The sequence below is a fragment of the Hyperolius riggenbachi genome, chromosome 2 (genome assembly GCF_040937935.1).
Source record: "Hyperolius riggenbachi isolate aHypRig1 chromosome 2, aHypRig1.pri, whole genome shotgun sequence".
NCBI lineage: Eukaryota > Metazoa > Chordata > Amphibia > Anura > Hyperoliidae > Hyperolius > Hyperolius riggenbachi.
Genome location: NC_090647.1, coordinates 489,789,895 through 489,809,705, shown reverse-complemented (window position 1 = coordinate 489,809,705; position 19,811 = coordinate 489,789,895). Strand labels below are relative to the sequence as shown.

The window sequence follows — 19,811 nt, the reverse complement described above, 5'->3', positions numbered from 1 at the left end:
AGCGCTACAAACTTATGCCTGTTAATTGGCAATGGCACTTGTCCTGCCCTGAGCCCCTGCGGGTTCGTAGCGCTCGCTATGGTACTCTAAGGTGTGATATCTTTGATAAGGTGTGATGTTTGAGTTATTACGGTTTAGTGAATCAAGCCCTTTGTGCGGGAAAAAAATTGCTCAGAAATGCCAATTTATTTTTTTTTTATTTTTTTTTCTGACAACCCTCATCCGTCATCTTCACTTATTCTCTGTCACCTGCTAAGAATTCAGTATAAACCGGGATAACATTCATAAAGGTTTTTTTTTTTTCAGTAGGAATCAAAGCTTATTTGCAGCTAAGGAGAAGAGTGTGATTGTGAGAGTGTCTGTCTGTCTGCTATGGTCAGCTGCATATGTACATTTTTGGGATATGTGAAGACACAGAGCACCAGGAAGAAACCCACCAAGGGAGGATGTATACATTCCACACAGATCAGACAGGTCTAATTAGAAACCTTGAATACTTTTTTTTTTTTTTTCTTTTTTTTTTTTTACAATTAGTTTTTGCTTTTGTCAAGAGGCATTAGGCAGAAAGTGAACAGTCCAGTTCTTGAAGGTGATGCAAGAAGGAAAAATGGGCAAGTGCTCGGGGCTGAGCAAATTTGACTTGGGCAACATGTGAAGCTCTGATGACCAAATAGGACTGTCTCTAAGGCAGGAGTCACACGGGCACATCCTGTTTTGCGCCGCAGGCAAAAAAAAGACATTTTCCCGAGACATGTGGTTTTGCATAGCATTATAAAAAGAAAATACAACCTGCACTACAATCCTGCACAACACATACGGTTTTCCATATAAATTAGTGGATACTGTAAAGAGAAAAAAAACCTATATTGCACAACTGTGCACAAAACGTTTGCAGAAATTGTCTGATTATCACATAAAAGTGTGACCCAGCCTTTAAACAACTGGGTGGGTGTCCCAGTATGCAGTAAACTGGTAACCACATCATGGGCACTGGCTAAAATAGACTTCAGAACAGGCAGTGCAACATGGCTTGATGCAAATTGAGCTGCACAGCTGCAGACATGCAATAGGGCCTTTGATGGCCCATGTCCATGGCAGAAAACACCTACAATGGACATGCGCACATCAGAAGTGGATCATGCAGGAAGGTGCAATTCCCCTTTGATCTATTTTCAGGTAATTTTGCATTGTATTTGATGAACTTTTCTTTATCTTTCAAATCAAAACTTACAATAGCGTCACACTTTACTGTTTTGACAGCAGGGGGACCTACACATTATTATTAGGCAGGTTTATTGGCGATTGGTGTATAAGGATTTTGTTTTTGCTTCTGTTACATCTTTGTTCACATTGGTATTCAATCTCATTTTCCTGGCATTTTCTCCCTCGAGACAAGTGTCGTATGGTCCTAGATAAAGGAATGCTCAGTCATCTGTGAGCGTTGTTTTACATAAAGTCCTTCAAAGGTGTTCATCCAGTGTTGCATGCACTGCGCAGTAGAAATGGTTCCTCAAAATGTTTTTCATTTATTGCAGAGTTCATCCTCCATCTTTCTAGTGTTCTGCAACTGTCCAAAGGTTAGTTAAAACACAGTTTTTGTTGCAATTCGATTATTTCTCAATGCTTAGAGTTAACCAGAGACTAAGCACCCTCATGTATTTTACCATATAGATCAGTGGAAACATTAGAGAAAACACCTACCCTGCTCTCTGTTTCATCCTTAACTGCTCAGCCTGCTTGTTATCAGCCCTGATAAAATCCCCGAATGAGCATTCAGTCTGGCTTTGCTCAGGAATCCTCATAGCGGAGTCTGTTCAAGCTCAAGCCTGCCCCCTTCTGGCTCTGCTTTTTTTCTAAGTGCCTCAACCTTCAAGCAAGAAGTAGCGCCCTGCCCCCTAGGGTAGGTCCAAGCAAGATGGGGCCGGTCCAAGCAAGTAGTAGCTCAGTGCCCCCAGGGGCGGTCCTACATAGCCGCCGAGCTGGAGGGGGTAGCGGGCAGGAAGGGGGTATTGGGCACAGCGGTGGGGAGGGGGATCGGACCCCCCCTCCCTCACCTGGGTCCCCCATCTGCGCTCCCCTTTAGCTTAAGTTAAGCAGCAGCCGCCGCTATGAGTAAGAGGCAGTGGGCGGGGATGACTCACCGCTTCCGCGTTCCAGCGTACGTTCCACTGTCGTCACTTCCTGCAATGCCATCCACTTGTGACGACAGTGGAACGTGGAAGAGGTGAGTCATCCCCGCCCGCTGCCTCTTACTAATAGCGGAGGCTGCTGCTGAGCTTAAGCTGGAGGTGGAGCGCAGATGGGGGACCCAGGTGAGGGGGGGGGTCCGAACCCCCCTTCCTGCCCGCTACCCTCTTATGCGGCGTATGCTAAGCCGCGGGTCCGCTAGTAGTATTTATTTCCTAAAATCTATTGGTGGATCTGTTTATTTTGTGCCAAAGCGTTCTTCTCTGGTTTCCTTTAAGTCAACACCAAGATTGACAACTGTTTGGGGGACACGCAGGGTCTCCTTCACCAGAAAGTGATGAAGGGGACCCTGCGTGGCGCCAAAACAATTGTCAATCTTGGTGTTGACTTAAGAAATAATCGATTTGCAACAAACGTGGCAACCGACCATAACTTTGGACTGTCAGTTATGACGTTGGGTGTTGCTTCATCCTGGTTTATACACCCGTAAACCCTATGGTAATGTGTGCCACACCACAAAACACTCTACCCTCTTTCTAGTGTTTTTGATAATCTTTCCATGACTGCAGCTGCAAGGTGTTTACTTTCGCCGAACCAATGCTGAGACCTAAGGCTCTTAAGAAAAACAAACCTTCAAGGATTTTGCAGTAGCAATTATGATGGGTTGAGATGTGGCGGCAATGTTAATGACACTAATGGAAATAGCAGAATGTCACAATTTTTTCTATAATGGTCCTTTAAAGCTGAATGCCAACCGTGAAAAATCATCCTTGTCTCTGTTTGTTCATAAGAGGCAATCTGTAATGTTTTATATATCCGATTTATTTTCTTTAGGACTGAAAGATCCAATTTAAAAGAAAAGCTCTCCATAAGTCTTACAAAATGTTACATTTTAATATTTGTTTTGCTCCTCCTGCACCTTCGCCTGGTAGGATTTCTGAGCAGAAGAAAATGTTACTTCGACATTAAGTGCCATATCTTTGGGTTATTAGAAAAAATCACTGCGTCTTATATGCCAAATACTGTATAGGGAGACCCCAACTTACGAACACCCGCTGATATGAACTGCCAACCCACCGTGATATCGGGGATTTCCTGCATTGTCCCCTTCCGCTCCCCACCTTGTGTTGTCCTCCACTCCCCCTGTATAGTTATAAGCAGCACAGCTCACCCAATCCATCGGAGCCCGCAGCAATCAGGCCTATTCTCCCTCACGGCTCCCCCAATGACGGCTTATGCTGACTCGATGAGCAGAAGTCAGCACTAACGGAAGTTGAGGGAGACGAGAGGTCTGATCATCGCGGGATCTGATGGATTAGGTGCACCGTGCTGTCGCTGCTTATAACTATACATGGGGAGCAGAGGAGGATGAGGGGGGGCACAAAAATTGGGGGAGGACATCTACTAGATGCTTCTGGACCACAGATGCAACAGGTTTAGTTTTTATTTTTATTTATGCCCTGGTTTTTCCCCTCTAAACTTAGGTGCGTCTTTTTTTATATGCTGAAAAATACAGTAAATCCCTAGCATTACATGAACAGACTGATAACTACACCCAATGTTCTTTGTGGAGCCCATCTCATGTACCCCTTGGGTTCCCTTAGACATTCTTTGGGTGTGAAAAAGCCAATATTTACCATTTCAGTTGAGCAATATGCAGGGTGAGGATGAGAGATCGTGTTAGAATAAAAGATTATCTTTGCTGAAAACCTGACTCGCCTGGATGGGTTGTCCGCCCATGTACAGTTTGGTATTGGTGTCTTTTGTGTTTTCTGACCACAGACAGTGAGAGAGAGAACTGGTTTGGTGAGAGGGGTGTGGGGTGGATTTGCTGCTGTTTTTGTCATGTCCATTTTCTCTGCAATAGTGCACTAAAAATAGTGCAAATCAGGACTTTGCATTCTGCTTCAGTAATTAGAACAATGGATATATCGAAGACAGACCTATCCTAATGGATCCTGTAGATAATTCTAGTAAGATTTCCAGTCAGAACTGCTAGTAAAGCTCTCATCAAATAGTGCCATTTTTAAAAATGTGTTCCCAATTACCATATATACCTTTTTAATAGGCCTGCAGAGAAGCCTCTATACTAAAAATGGGTTACCCGCAGATAAGCCCAATCCCCATTGTCTCGCCACAGCCCCAGTGCAGAGTGCACATTGGAAGAGTGGCCCCCTACGCAGAGCGTGCGATGGAAACATTGCAGTTGCTATAGTTACCTTTTCTGGTTCTCCGCTTCTTTGCAGCTTTGGAATTCGCCACTAAAGCTCCACGCTTCACTCAGGTCACATGACAGTGAGCTTGGTGTTCAAGTGGTGAGTTCCAAAGCTGCAGAGTAGAGGCAAGGACTGCTGCCAGGAGAGTTAACTAAGGGTGTGTACACACTTGAAAGATTAATGAAAGATCTTAGACCAATTTTACCACCTTCCATGTAGTATGAGAGCCATACTCTACACAGTCTATTCTATTGAGCTGAACTCCCCATCAAATAAAAATCTTTGCAAGATCCTGCACACAAAGATGCTGTACACATTCAAAAGATCAGTATCTGCAAAATATCTGTTCCTGCAAAATGCATTCATAGTTTATGATATCTGCAGATCTCATACACACCTTGTTTAACAGACATTCATCTGCAGATCAGATCCCCCAGGATGGATCTTCAGATCTGCAGATGATTGTCAGATATGCAGATGAATGTCTGTTAACCACCCTGGCGTTCTGATTAAATCGCCAGGGTGGCTGCGGGAGGGTTTTTTTTAAATAAAAAAAAAACTATTTCATGCAGCCAACTGAAAGTTGGCTGCATGAAAGCCCACTAGAGGGCGCTCCGGAGGCGATCTTCCGATCGCCTCCGGCGCCCAGAATAAACAAGGAAGGCCGCAATGAGCGGCCTTCCTTGTTTTGCTTATATCGTCGCCATAGCGACGAGCGGAGTGACGTCATCGACGTCAGCCGACGTCCTGACGTCAGCCGCCTCCGATCCAGCCCTTAGCGCTGGCCGGAACTTTTTGTTCCGGCTGCGCAGGGCTCAGGCGGCTAGGGGGGCCCTCTTTCGCCGCTGCTCGCGGCGAATCGCCGCAGAGCGGCGGCGATCAGGCAGCACACGCGGCTGGCAAAGTGCCGGCTGCGTGTGCTGCACTTTATTTGATAAAAATCGGCCCAGCAGGGCCTGAGCGGCAGCCTCCGGCGGTGATGGACGAGCTGAGCTCGTCCAGACCGCTCAGGAGGTTAAACAAGGTGTGTATGAGGATCTGCAGATATCACAGACTGAATGCATTTTGCAGCAACGGATCTTTTGTAGAAACAGATCTTTTGCTGATACTGATCTTTTGAATGTGTACAGCATCTTTGTGTGCAGCATCTTGCAAAGATTTTGATCTGATGAGTTCAGCTCAATAGAATAGACTGTGTAGAGTATGGCTCTCATACTACAGGGAAGGTGGTAAAATTGGTCTAAGCTCTTTCATTAATCTTTCAAGTGTGTACACACCATTAGGCAATGGTTCCAGCATGTGCAGTGCATACAGGGCCTCACAGATAAGCTGAGCACATGGGTAGTATTTATGGATAAATGCACAAACCTTTTTTTACCCATGTTTTGGGGTACAACTAGGCCGGCTTACCCACGTGTATATACAGTAAATAAAAAAAAATCCTACGAGTAAATCACTTAGAGGAACTGCAGTGAAAAGAACGTAACAAAAAAATGCTTAATTTTTACAATTATGTATAAATTATTCAGTCAATGTTTGCCCATTGTAAAATCGTTCCTCTCCCTGATTTACATTCTGACATTTATCACATGGTAATATCTTTACTGCTGGCAGGTGATGTCTGTGGAAAGAGATGACACATTTTTGGGAGTTAGAAACAGCTGTTATTTCCCACAGTGCAACAAGGCTCCCACAGTGTGATGTCACTACCCTGGTGCTGACATCACACTGTGGGAGGGGTTTCACCACAATATCAGCAACACAGACCCCACCTTATGATCCATTTGAAAAACGGAAAAGATTTCTCATGGGAAAGGGCGTATTGGCTACTGATCGGATGACGGTCAATCCTAGGATGTGGTTCCTCTTTAAATATCCAAAAATAAATGACTATTTTCTTTTAAGCTAAACTCACAAAAACTTTTAAGCTAAACAAAAAACATAAAAAAGCAATTGGTTAATCCAATTTTATTTTCTTTAAAAGTCCAATCCAGCCAAAACTCTTTCTTCTTCTTTAGACAGATTAAGGAAGTGTTATCTGTCGATGTCTTCTTGCTTTCTGTGTCCCCATTGGAGAGATTTCCTTCCCCATCCTGGTACTTGAGACATTATTGACAAGAATAGGAAGTGAGCATGTGAGTTGTCCTTATAGAGATACACTAAGGGCGTAACTTGCTGCATCCCCGCCCCCCCCCCCCCCCCCCCAACTTGCTGGGCAGCGGAGCATCATACTTAAAGGGGACCCAAATTAAAAATACAAGATTTCAGAAATAAAATCTATTTTCTAATTTATAATAATACATAGCAGCCCTTTTTTCAGCTGCATGATGACAAATATATAATATTTTACATTTATTGGAGGAACCCCTCCCTTCCTTTCAAATTGTTGGGATTTTTCCGGCAAACTGGTGGAGTAGATGGTGTCCGGCAATGATGGAATTGCTAATGGCTGCCCCAGTATAACCCTAACTATGAAAAGAGAAGGGTGAAAAGCATGCACTGAAATGCTCATAGGTTTGAAGGAGTGTTTATTTATCTTTGTATGTGTCAGAGTGGTGCAACTAAATATTTTTAATTAAAAAAATGTTTGGTTTGGGTCCGCTTTAAGTGAAAAGGGCCTGTCCCATCGCCGGAACAAGGTTAAGTATGATTCTCCACTGTCACTGCTCTTCACCACAGGGCCCCATCCTTGTAACAATGTGAGTAAAGCTACCCTAAAATGTACTTGACAGCACTTGCCTTATAACTGTATTACATTCTTTTTCCATATGTATGTAGAAATAATGTAAAACTATATTTTTAAACCCAATACTACAAAGTGAGGATTTGTATACTGATAGCCCAGCCATTTTCCTCTTCATTAACTCCTGCCCATTCTAAATTCTCCAATATAACGAAAAACCTCCCCCTGTGCAGATACTTATTACTCATGTAAAGTTTACAGTGCAACTAAAGTTTGAGGCCTAAACCGCTAAATAGGAGATTTCTTTATGAAGCAAGTTGCCTACTGGTGCATCAGACTTTCTGGGCTATTCTCTTGTTTTGCCTGACTTCGGTCTTGGAATACTTTTTAGAGAAGATGTGGGCTTTAAGTCTTTTACTGTTGTGTTTGTACTCTAATAAGCTGGTGTTTGAGCTGCTTCTATGTATAATATATCTCATAGCTCTGAACCAACCTGTGGCTACACTAAAGGTACACATTTTTCATAATGGTCGTCAGAAAGCTCATCTTGGGATTTCATTGTACAGACGAATTAGTTGGCAGACATTTCTGTTTCATAGACAAAGGAGCAGTCAGCGGACTTGTTATGATTGCCATTATTACAATAGACGTTGGATTATTTGTGATCCAATGTGAGCAATTGCTGATGACTTAGTCAGTAGTGTCAGGGGACAGCCATACTCGCACTAGATTCCAGAGCAATCTTTCCATATAAAATCTCTTCAGCCAATGAAAAACTGCCATCAATTCATAACTAAATACAGTCCCAGTGCAAGTTCTAGACTTTTTTCTGCCTGAAGCAAACTTGTGAGGCTGAGCCCCCACCCCCATCCTAGGGGAAAAGACTAGCAGAGTGCAGTGGATATTAAGGGGTGGGGACAGCGCTCAGACTCTCAGCAGGCAAACTCTGTGCACTGTGAGTCTGTCAGAGACTGACAAATGTCGGCTCAGTGTAAAGCTGATGCTGCCCCCTAGTCTGTCGTCCTGAATCACTTGATTCAGTCAGCTTCTTGGCAGGGCCGGCCCTGTAGCGTACATTTGAAATCGGCGCCGGTAGACTTGGGCGCAGGATACAGCGTTATATAGCTGATCCTGCTTCTGCACAAGTCCGGGCCGATTTCATTTCTATTCCCCCTCCAGGCCGCCATGGATAGTGGGGGAATGAAATAATTCGGCTTCCAGCGATTGCTGGAGGCCGAATTATTATGTTTTTAAGCAACTTCGGCTCTGTCTTCTGACGGAGCCGACGTTACTCACTGAGCACTTCAATAGGAATGATTCCTATTAAAGTCTATGGAGGCGCCGGCTGCGTCCAAATCTAGCAGCGCTGAAAAGCACTGCTCCGGGCCCTGTACAGTCCGTTGATTGCAAGCCACAGCACATAGAAAGCAACAGGCAGCAATGGCCAGCACTGACACATAACAGACAGTTGCTGATACTTCACCTGACTTCTGTACTGTGTGAGTTTATTGCTGGTATTGAGAGCAGCAGAGTAGGAGCAGGTACAGATAGGACATTCTGAGAACACTGCCTGGGCACCTAACTAGGTACTTTAAAAGTAATTTGTTTTGCATCAGCCAATTACAAAGCTTCTATGCAAACATAAAATAAGTCCTGCCATGGAATGCTGCAGAAGACTGGGAGGACATGGATGCTCCGAGTGGCTCATTAGTAGGCTGTTTTTTGTTGCATTGTCTGTTTCTGGGGCAGTTTTGAAGGCTGTCCCAATAACCATAATCCCCACCCAGTTCTCCATACAGGAAAAAGTGGTGCTGGGAGATTTCTCTTAGCATGATCCATTATTGCCTCTTCCACTGAACATAACAAAACATCTGCCCCTGAAAGCCCAGCTCCAGCCACAACTTTTAGTTATGAAATGGGCTGAACAGTTTGTTTGTTCCCATCTGGGAGAAATTCATACACTTCCCATCAGAGAGTAAATCTCTCCACCAAGGACAGAAGCCTCTCTCTTTTTTGCAACATAGAGAAGAATTAGAACCTCTGTCGGCGCTAGTCTAGTTTAGGGAACCCAGCAGGAAATGTCATAGGGAAATTCTGCTACCACGATTGGCTGGACAACACTTTCTCAAACTGCTAGGTTTCAGATTGGTTGTAGTAAGCTACATCCACACTATCCGGCCAATCACAACAATTTGCGCTGTAGAGGGTGCTTTGATCGTAGAACTGTTTCCTAAGAGGTTTCCTGCTGGGTCCCCTAAACTAGACCTGCACCCCTCAGTCTACTTTTTATTGCTTCACCCCTCTTTCCTCAGGACCACCAGTGTCTACCACTGTCAGAGTGGAGGCCATGCTGATTTTTTTTTTTTTTTTTAATTTACACATTAATGTTTTTGTATCCTTAGGAATAGTGTTTTGTGAGTATTTATATGAATGGTAGGTAAAGGTGCGTACACGCGTCTGATTTTTTCCAAATGACCGGTCGTTCGGAATGGTCGCTTGGACGTCAAATCGGGCGTGTGTACAAACGGTCGTTCAGCTGATAACGCTAGTTTTGACGGATCCGCTTGGTGGAACTGTCAAAACCAGTCTTATCAGCTGAACGATCATTTGTATACACGCCCAATTTGACATCCAAACGACCAGTCTGAACGATCGGTCGTTTGGAAAGATCAGACGTGTTTATGTACCTTAAGATTTACCGCATTTTTTGCCTTATAAGACACACCCCAAAAAAATGCCCCTTTTCTATGCATTTTTGCGTTGTTCGTGTAAACATATGCAAATTTTTTTGCAATCGATCTAAACATTGCATGGGGTTTAAAGAGGAGGTGTAGTCAAAATAACATCATGAATACAATTGCTTATTTGTATTTTTTGTGATCCTTTATTTATAGATTAAGTTGTAAAATCTTTCATCCCCCTGATTTATTTTCTAACCGGGGGGGGGGGGGATTCCATATAATACAGTCTAGGGTAAGCCTCAGCGGAGTGGCGGGGACTAAAGACCCATATACAGCAGTACATACAATTGTTTCTGATGCTGAAACCATGATATTAATTTGAGGGCCAGGTAGATTTCAGAGGCAGGGTGTGAAGGAAATTCTCCACAGTAGTGACACAGACGGCCAAAACAACCTGACAGAATCGATAAACCTACCCCAGTTTTTCCAAAGCGAACTAAAAAGAGGAAAAAAAAGTTTGGCTGGATTTGGGCTTTAATTTAGAAACTTTCAACATCTGCCTTTGCACATCTGATGTTGTGTGATCTCCCAGTTATTAACTAGAAAATTATATTCAGCCCTTCAAGCCGATCTGCTGAAATGAGCCACTTTTTCTGTATCTAAAACCAGGTAATGACGGCTTTTGCTTGCTGTTTGTGTGTGTGAGGAACTTGCCTAACCACTTGCAGTAGAAGAATCCTCCTGATTTACTACTTCTGTGCCTTGTCAAATAACATATCGCATAGAGCAGGGGTAGGGAACGTTGGCTCTCAGCTGTTAAGGAACTAAAAGTCCCACAATGCAATGCAGGAGTCTGACAGCCACACACATGATTAATAAAGGCAAACGCATGCTGGGATTTGTAGTTTTATCACAGCTGGAGAGCCAAGGTTCCCTACCCCTGGCATAGAGCATTGATATATGCAGTAACCCACAGCAGTCCACTAGATGTCAGCACTGAGCAGTATATTGGTCAATGTTAAATTGAAGACAGCTGCTCTGTGATTGGTTGCTGTGAGTTACTCCATGCTGTAGTGTGAGCACTACTCTGCTAATGCACGTGAGTCTTGGCTATGCAGGACCTGTGATACTAATCTACTAACTGTAGCATGTAGTGCTGGTATTGTGCTGTGAGCATGGCCTAGACTGAACATCATTATCCATCTCCAGTTACAAGAGCAACACGTTAAGTCCTATTATTGTTATTATTACTTTGCTACTGTAACCTTGCGCTACATACCAACGCCAAGGAGAGGTCAAAGGCAACAACTCATAATTCATTAGAAAGAGGAAAACAAGTCAGCTACACAAACTGTAAAAAATTTTTTTGTGTTTTTGTAAGAGTAGATATGCACATCAGTGCTAAAAAAAGAAAAGAAAATTTTGGTTGATGCACACCGGAGGTATTAAAGGGATACTGTAGGGGGTCGGGGGAAAATGAGTTGAACTTACCTGGGGCTTCTAATGGTCCCCCGCAGACGTCCTATGCCTGCGCAGCCACTCACCGATGCTCTGGCCCCGCCTCCAGTTCACTTATGGAATTTCAGACTTTAAAGTCTGAAAACCACTGTGCTTGCGTTGCTGTGTCCTCGCTCCCCTTGATGTCACCAGGAGCGTACGGCGCAGGCACAGACCATACTGGGCCTGCGCAGTGCGCTCCTGGTGACATTAGCGGGAGCGAGGACACAGCAACGCAAGCACAGTGGTTTTCAGACTTTAAAGTCTGAAATTCCATAAGTGAACCGGAGGTGGGGCGGAGCATCGGTGAGTGGCTGTGCAGGCATAGGACGTCTGCGGGGGACCATTAGAAGCCCCGGGTAAGTTCAACTCATTTTCCGCCGACCCCCTACAGTATCCCTTTAAGTAGGAATGGTCAATAAGATGCTGATTTTTGTGTGCAAAGTTCTACAGCTTGAAAATGGATAAGTCGAATTTCACCTTGGCTGTATTTGACTAGTCCTTTTTTGTGCTGTATACATGTAAATTTAACTTTTGCATAATCCTAGATCAACTTTAAAGTAAAGGCCCATACACACGGCGTACAGATGTCTGTAGAGACACGTGTTGAGAGATGGTTCGTGCGACGGTTTGTGTGGACACTGCAAGAGACAGACTGTCAGCAGACACAGCCATGTTTAACCGATTCATCCGGTGAATCTCTTGTGACTTTTTTGTCTCAGGAACTGTGGCTTAGTCTGTTGGTGCCCTGCCGTGCGTACAAAAGTCTTCTACAGACAGCAGAGTTGCTACCATAGTGCTACAACTACACGTAGTCTGTGGCGGACAGTTTCTGTCGTGTCTTCACTCTTTCTGTTGTCGCGTGTACAACTGTCGCAAACTCAAATTGTCGCTGCCATAAATATGCTGTTGTCGCTTGTCTGTCGCTGCCTCACAACTACAGACAAATGTATGCCGTGTGTTTGGGCCTTAAGAAGACACTAATTCTACTCATGGTTGCTTCCTAATCCATCCCCTACTAGAAACACTACCCATACCTTCTTCAGGCTTTGGCTATTGCCAATGGCCAAATTGTACTCTTGGTGCCACTATTAGTGCATATAACATTGCAGTCCATGGCGGTGTGCAAATTACCAGGCGCTCAATGTACCTGCTTTGCTATATAGGAAGGGATTTTTATTTTTTTTGTCTTACCGGTGTCTTTATCTTGGAGAATTTCCATCACTTCCTGGGCAGGGAGAAAGGACGGCTCTGTAATGAAGCCAAAGGTTGGCTAACACACTTTTGTAGGGTGGGGAAGTTTGAATCCATTTTGTATTCCAGTTCCTCATTTCCTGTCCCTGGGATTACTAACTTTCATCCTGAAACAACAAGGCCCCCACAGTGGTCTCATGAACAGGAAGTGAGGATAAAGCTCACAGCGGGGACACAGACTGCAATGAAACCTTCTAAAATATTCTTATCCCGTTCTACTATACAAAAAAAAAATATTTGTATTGAGCTGCATAAAATGCCCTAACTCCCAACATAATTTGTACAAAGAATGGGCATTCCCAGTATATACGCAGTTGATACTTGTAATTTGAAGTTTTCTTTTAATTGAGAAGTGTTTCTCACAAACTGGACCCTGATCAGTGAAGAGGTTGGAAGACCCACTCGTTGCCTATTGTGGTGTACAAACACGTCCCCATTACCAGCTGTCTGTACAGCATATACAGCAGTACTGTGGCTCCTGCCGGCTTTCCTTGCCTCTCCCACTGCCTTACAAACTTTCTCCCTCTGCCCTCCAAACTTCCCAAAACTGTGTGGCTCAGCATTACTCACCACTCTGTGATCAGCTATCTGCCTGTCACATGTGTTTTACATGGTTTACAGATACAGTAATGTTTTAAAAAACCTAGTGGGCAGGAGGAGGAAGGGGGGGGGGGTCTGCTTTCTTGGCTGGTCTTGCCTATCTGCTTTTTAGGTCTGCCTCAACCCCCCCCCCCCCCTGGATCAGTTCAGAGGATGGTGGGAGGTACACACAGGAGGAGGACAGTTTGTGTACTGTGGAGGGCTCCACAGCATTGACGTGTCAGCAGTATGTTGTATGGAATGACATTAATGCTGCTTGGCTGCAGCCTTTCTGTTTATAGAAATTGTAATTGATCAACTTTAAGGATGTTTCTGAATCCCCATTTCTCCCTTTACACCTTGCTAACAATGAATGTTCAGTCTATCTTCCGGCTCCCTTTCCGCTTGCAATAGCCGCTCTCTGTTTCTCTTATAGTTGCAGGATGCTGTGGAAAATGTTGGGGCAAAAAATAGCACTGAGCGCTGCATGTGGTCCTCCTTGCTCTATCTCATGGGTGGTTCTCTCTCCCGGGAGCCCAGAGGGAGCCGCAGTGCAGTACTGGGGGGGCTTGGAGGATGGACGTAATGGGAGATGCTCCTGAAATGACATTACATATTGCCTGTCTCATCTTTCATTCCTTTTTTCTCTCATCATCTTTCTGGTCATTTCTATCCTTAAGAGGACCTTTACTTCAACTTGCATTAATTGCTTGCACAGTAAGTTCACCCATTTCCCTCCTCTGTTGTGAAATAGCTTCTTGTCTGTTTAGAGGGTTAGGCTCCTCCTCTTTGATGCTGATATGTAGTATAGGCTTAGATGGTGAATAACCCTCTTGTCATCTTGTATCTATCGTGAAAAGAGCTTTCATAAACCTGTATCAATTGTGTGTTCAGTGAGATAATGTACATGTACAAACAGGTGTTGTTAGAACACGATTTGTGTACAAATAGGAGTGGATAAGGTGCATACGGACATCCAATTTTGATTGGCCAATTTTACTACGCTTCCATGTAGTATGAGTGCCATTAGAATTTTAATACTTTGAACAGATCATGGCCTCAATTCACAAAGCATTATCACATTCGGTATCACAGCTGATATTACCAATCACCATGAAAAATGCCAATTCACTAAACCTATTACCGCACTGAAAAGTAAAATTGCCAACTAGTGAGGTAAATTACCCACTTGTGCGGTAAATATGTGAAGAAATTGCAATTCAAAAAAATTAAAGCATTTGGTAAATCAAGCAAAAGTGTTCGGTATTTACCTCCAGCTCTGGCCAGCTGATAATGTATACTCTCCATACGGTAACATTGACAGATGTAGCAGACAGCCAATAGAAAGAGCTAGACAGCCAATAGGGGAGAGCCACACAACCCTGCTTCTCACCCCATTTCATTTGATGCTGTGGAGGGCGAGACTTCAGAACGCAGAGCAGGGGAAGAAGACATTTTAAAAGGCTTTTCCGTATTCCTTTAGATGTGAATAGCTGTATACTGGTATACAGAAGTGCTCCCTCTGGTGGCTGCAGCAGATCTAAAGGGATGTCGGGGATGAACTGCACAGAAAACCCCCAACTCATGCACACCACTTGTGGGAAGCCTCGCAGCTTCCTCTCTGACGTGCTCCACAGCTGGTGAGACTTACCGAGCTGGGCTTAGTGGCTTGAAGCATGTTTGTTCAGTAAATTACTGAACTTCTCCCGCATGAAGGAAATCTTGGTGAATTTGGGGGGAAAAAGGTATAAAATACCGAATGTGGTATTTTACCGGCCTAAATTATTTTACTGAACTGCCCTTAATGAATTGAGGTCCATATAGATAAACTCCCATACTATATGGCAGTGGCAAAATTAGCCAACATTTGGCTGGTTGAGATTGGATGTGGGTACACGCCTATAATGTCAGCTTGCCTGCTATCCATCTTCATTTTTTATGCTCTAATTTGTGGAAACTGATCTTTGTATGTTAGAAGAGGTGCCTGCATGCATCTAGAATGGCTTCAGTGAATCTTTGGTCAGTTGAAGAGCCTGCCATTTATTTACTGTTTTATATAATCTCTGTTTAGAGGTTTTACACTTCCAGAAAACACCATGGCAGAATATTTTACATCTACGAGCTTACGAGTTTTAAAGCAGCACTGAAAACAGGAAAAAGAGGTTCCATCAGCTCTCTCGCCGTGCTGGTGTAGCTCTCCTTGAAAGACTGGGAATATTTCAAAGAGATGTTAGCCAAAGCAACCAATCGTATTTGTTTTTATGTTTATAGGCCCTTGCATGCTATTATGTTGCAATGTGGGGGTCTGACAAGGCAATGCAGATGTGTGGCGTCGCATGGTCTATCGGGAGAGCAATGAGAACAAAGCTACTGGCCGTCTGTCGGCTGAATTAATCCGCCTGGCAGTTCACTGGCTGGTGAAGTTTGGGGGCTACTATACACACGTCACATTATCAGCAGAGGCAATACTTATTGCCCACCTAATGCACTCCTAATTTTAATTGGCCAATTTTACCACCTCCATTTAACATGTTGGCTAATAGATCAGTCATTGGCCAATCAAAATTTGATGTGTATGCCGCCTTAGCCATTCTTAATCTAGTGTGTGTTTGGGCCATTAGTCAACACTGTTAAAAGTAACACCTGGAAGCTGATGAGGGTTTTATGAGCAACACAACCTGCAGTGTTTTATAGAAGTGCACAAGTTTTGCTTCTAAATAAATATAATAAAAAATGAAGAGGCAGACCTTCTAACAGACCGAAAACTTGCTGGAACTTATAAGCCATTCTTCTCTACACCAAGAACATCCGATATAGGGACACGCTTCCACTGCCTCCATGCAAACTTCCAAGACCTCAAACGTGCATTACATTATCCTATTAAAAACATTTGCACAGCCTATTTTTTAAATAGGGTTACATTAAAGTTGGGCAAGCCTCAATCATTTGGGGATCCCGTCTACTCATTCTTTAAAGTGAACCTGAAGAGCGAGAAATACATATGTACCATCTTCCTATTCTAATGAACAACGTCAGTTGCCTGACTTCCCTGCTGATGCTTTGCCTCTAATACTTTAGTCACTGGGCCAGAATGAGCATGCAGATAAGATGCTTTGCCTCTGGTCAGACTCACCTGGCTGCCGGCTTGTAGCAGGTGTGACTCAAAAACTAAACTAAAGCCAAAAGCTCAGCATTACACAGCTAAACGACTGGCATTGCTTGTAACAGAATGAAGATGTCATCCATATTACTCTAACTTCAGGTTCCTGTGACCCTTTGGTGATCCAGAAATATGTTCTGGTGTCCTGTCCTGAAATGGTAGTTTAAAAACCATACAGAAATGGTTTCTTGCCCTGAAAATCTTTTCTTCTGTATTAATCAGCCACTTGAAAGCTGCAGTTCAAAACGTGATCACGGAGATTACGGATTCCCACATGATTACTCACTCCATTTTCATGACTCGTGCTGTCTAGACGGAGAGAAGACAGCATGAGTCTTTCAAACCTGTAAGAAGTGATCATATGGCAGTCAATAACTTGCTTTCACAACCTGCAAGAATTTTTTCATATGGCTGTATAAGACGGAAGAAAAGGTGTTCAAGGGTAGAAACTGCATCTATGCATTTTCTGTAACAGTGGATCTTTTTGCATGAATCCACTACATGGTCAGTTTTTAACCACTTCGGTACCAACAGTCTCTTGGTACCAGAGACTGCTGGTACAAAAAAGCGCTCACTGATGTAACGCTCGGACCGGCCGATTACTGCCACTCTCCCGTCGCTGAAGTTCACTTGCTCTGCCATTGCTATGACAGCAGAGCTGTGTGAGCCGGTCAGGGGGCGATTTCATTGCCTCCTGACCCTGTGATCAATGTGAGCCAATATGATTGGTTCACAGCGATCACTGGGTCAGGAGCCAATAAAAAAAAAAAAAGGTAAGATACTCACCTATGGATAAGGAATGATCTGGATCCTATAGAGCCTCCTCTGTCTTCTCTTCTTGCCCTTAGTCTACTGCTGTCCTTCCCATTCAAGTTATTCGGCCTGCAGTTCAAATAAGTCTCCAGCCTTCCTCAGCTAGCCTTCGGAAGTACTTGTGTCCCTGAGTACTTCCGAAGATTAGCAGATCCGTACTGTGCACACGCAAGTCCGTGCTTGTGCATGCACAGTATGGATGTGCCGGTCTTTAGAAGCACTCTGGAGCACAAGGACTCCCAATGGTGCAAAATTTGAGTGGGGACAGAAATTGTGGTAAAAAGTTGGTTTTGTTTTCAGAACTTACTTGGTCCAATTTATGATTTAATATAAAGTGAAATTCGGCAAGTTTGGTAACCATTGTGATGTTGAAGACTATCCCGTAGTAACACTACTGACTATCTCTTCTCCCACAGGTGGACTTTTGCACAAAGGAGCCAAGTTATTTTTTCGTCGGAGGCACCAGCAAAAAGACCCCAGCATGAGCCAATCCCACAATGACCTGGTGTACCTGGAGCAACCGGGGGCCCTGGAGCACCGCAAGAGAGGTGCCACGCTGACCCGGCTCTTCAACAAGAAGCTGCTCCCAAAAACTAAACACAAAAATAAACTGCAGAGCAGACTGGGAGAGACGGAGCATGAGTGATTGGGTTGGGGCTTAGGGGGCCTTACGAGGCCGAAGAGGAGCAGCGCCTCCCCGTGAGGTCACCATGACAGAGAAAACTCTGAAAGACAATGAGTAGATGCGGCACTCCTGAGTGAAGTAATGTGTGAATCCAGTTTCCTTCCTCTAGCTCTACACTGTGAGTTTTTAGGAGCCTGTGGAGGAAACAAAATGGCCGCCTCATTTGTGTGTGTTTGTGTGTGTGTGAGAGAGAGAGAGGCAGGTGTACTTCAAAAAGAACCAGTCACAAATTATGCAAGACTGTTTGGTACCTCATTTAGCTTGACTGTAGGCAAACCTGGGGTAAAGTCTGGTAATGGAAACCAAATAATAATTATACAATTCTTACAATGAAAACCGCATAAGTAAAATTACCAGTCTTTCCAGAGACTGAAACCGGTATAAGAAAAGTTGAAATGAGTAGAATTGAAGCTATTGACCTTACCTTTGGTCAGTTAAGCCAGCCATCATTTTAAAAGACTAGGAAGGTGAATGTTTTACCGTACCCGACGTTGTCTTTGGAGGACACCAGCAGACAAATGTCATAATGCACTCCTATTGAGTCCACACGTCCATTCACTCAGTGACCTATGGTCAGCTGTGTTGCCTCATCCGAGGATGACTCTAGAACTCTGTCAGCTAAGACAGCTGCTGCCCTGTCATCTGTAACAGCTGCTGCCCTGTCATCTGCTGTCCTCTTCTTCATATCTTGATGCCCAACATTTCCTGAATGTTTTGGGCACCCAGAGGTTTACATTTCTTTCAACCAGCTAACAGGTTGTTTTTACTTGCATATTCTTATGCATGCTTAAGATCTGACTGGCTGGGTATTATCTCAGTATATCTGGCAGTTAGCAAGGTAGCAGCTATCCTGATGGCCAACTCTTACTTTAAAGTTAATACTTCTTATTTACTTTAAAATCCGTCCTCAAAGTAAAAAAAAGCTATGCTGAGACAACAATTTTTCATCAGTCTACATTCTAATCAGCCTATCAGGGTCTTGCATAATGGCAGCCATGACTGGTTCTCTTTGAAGGAATTGTCACTAAGCAAACAACCTGTGATTGGGCTTTGATGGAAACAAGCGGTTTTGAGAACCCGCTGCTGCATGCTTATGCCAGAGCGGCCATTCAGTTGATATAGGTTTAGTCTTGCACCACAGCTCTGGTCGTAGCCCAGTCGCACGGACATTTGTTTGGTGACAGGTTACTGTTAAGCCATAGGAAAAGATGCGTGCATTACAGCTGTAGCAGAGAACTGCAAGAAGGGTCCTTTGCACAGACTAATAGCAATATCTTCATATACCGTGATCTGCTTTTACACTCCTGAATGATTTTTACCCATAATCCCTCTGGGGTGGGGAGAGCCATTCCTCATGGCACAGCTCCGTGCCATGAATGCATGTCGCGTATGCAGTACAAAGCAGCAGGCCACCCTAAACACTAATATAAATTGCAGACAGTCTTTATATCGGGGTGTATGAAGTGTCTGATGGAACACATGCAGAGTTTGCGTCAATGTAAGGAAAGGGAATAAGGCCTATGCTGGCCATAAGCCATACAATCTTACCAATACTCTAGTATAAGAGCCAACAGGCTGAGGCTATGAAACGATTGGTATGTAAGCTGTCATACTACTTACTATACAAAGTGATAAGACTGGCAGACAAGATTGTATGGTGTATGACCAAATTCCACTTTTGCTTGGATAAAATCTGGGCTTTACAGTTCAGCGCTATACATTACAAAGATTGATGGAAGATTTTTCAGCTTGCTTACCTTTGTTTTATATGCAAATAAAATAGTCATTCCACAGTCCTTGTTAAGGAAACTGGCCAATGTGGACGTTGCTGTTTGCAGTCAGTGGACTAGTGCAGGTGTTGAAATGTACCGTATAACAATGGCTCCTGCCTTGTGCAGATAATCATTTCTGTAACAAGGAGGGAGTATCTGGGCGATCTCCTAGCTACAGTACTCAACAGAGTAACATTGCCAAGGTTGCAAAGAAGGGCAATTTGAGTTCGCTGCCAGTTTTAATTCTTAGCTAACTGCAGATTTGAAAAAAATATACATATGGA

The 19,811-nt window shown here is 43.9% G+C and overlaps 1 long non-coding RNA gene across 1 annotated transcript; it reads left to right on the top strand.

Moving 5' to 3' along the window:
* Positions 1 to 10,382: 10,382 nt before the first annotated feature.
* Positions 10,383 to 17,573, top strand: LOC137547149 (uncharacterized). The gene is made up of 3 exons (XR_011026505.1): positions 10,383 to 10,436; positions 13,778 to 13,814; positions 17,487 to 17,573. It is a non-coding gene; the product is annotated as an uncharacterized lncRNA (long non-coding RNA).
* Positions 17,574 to 19,811: the final 2,238 nt, after the last annotated feature.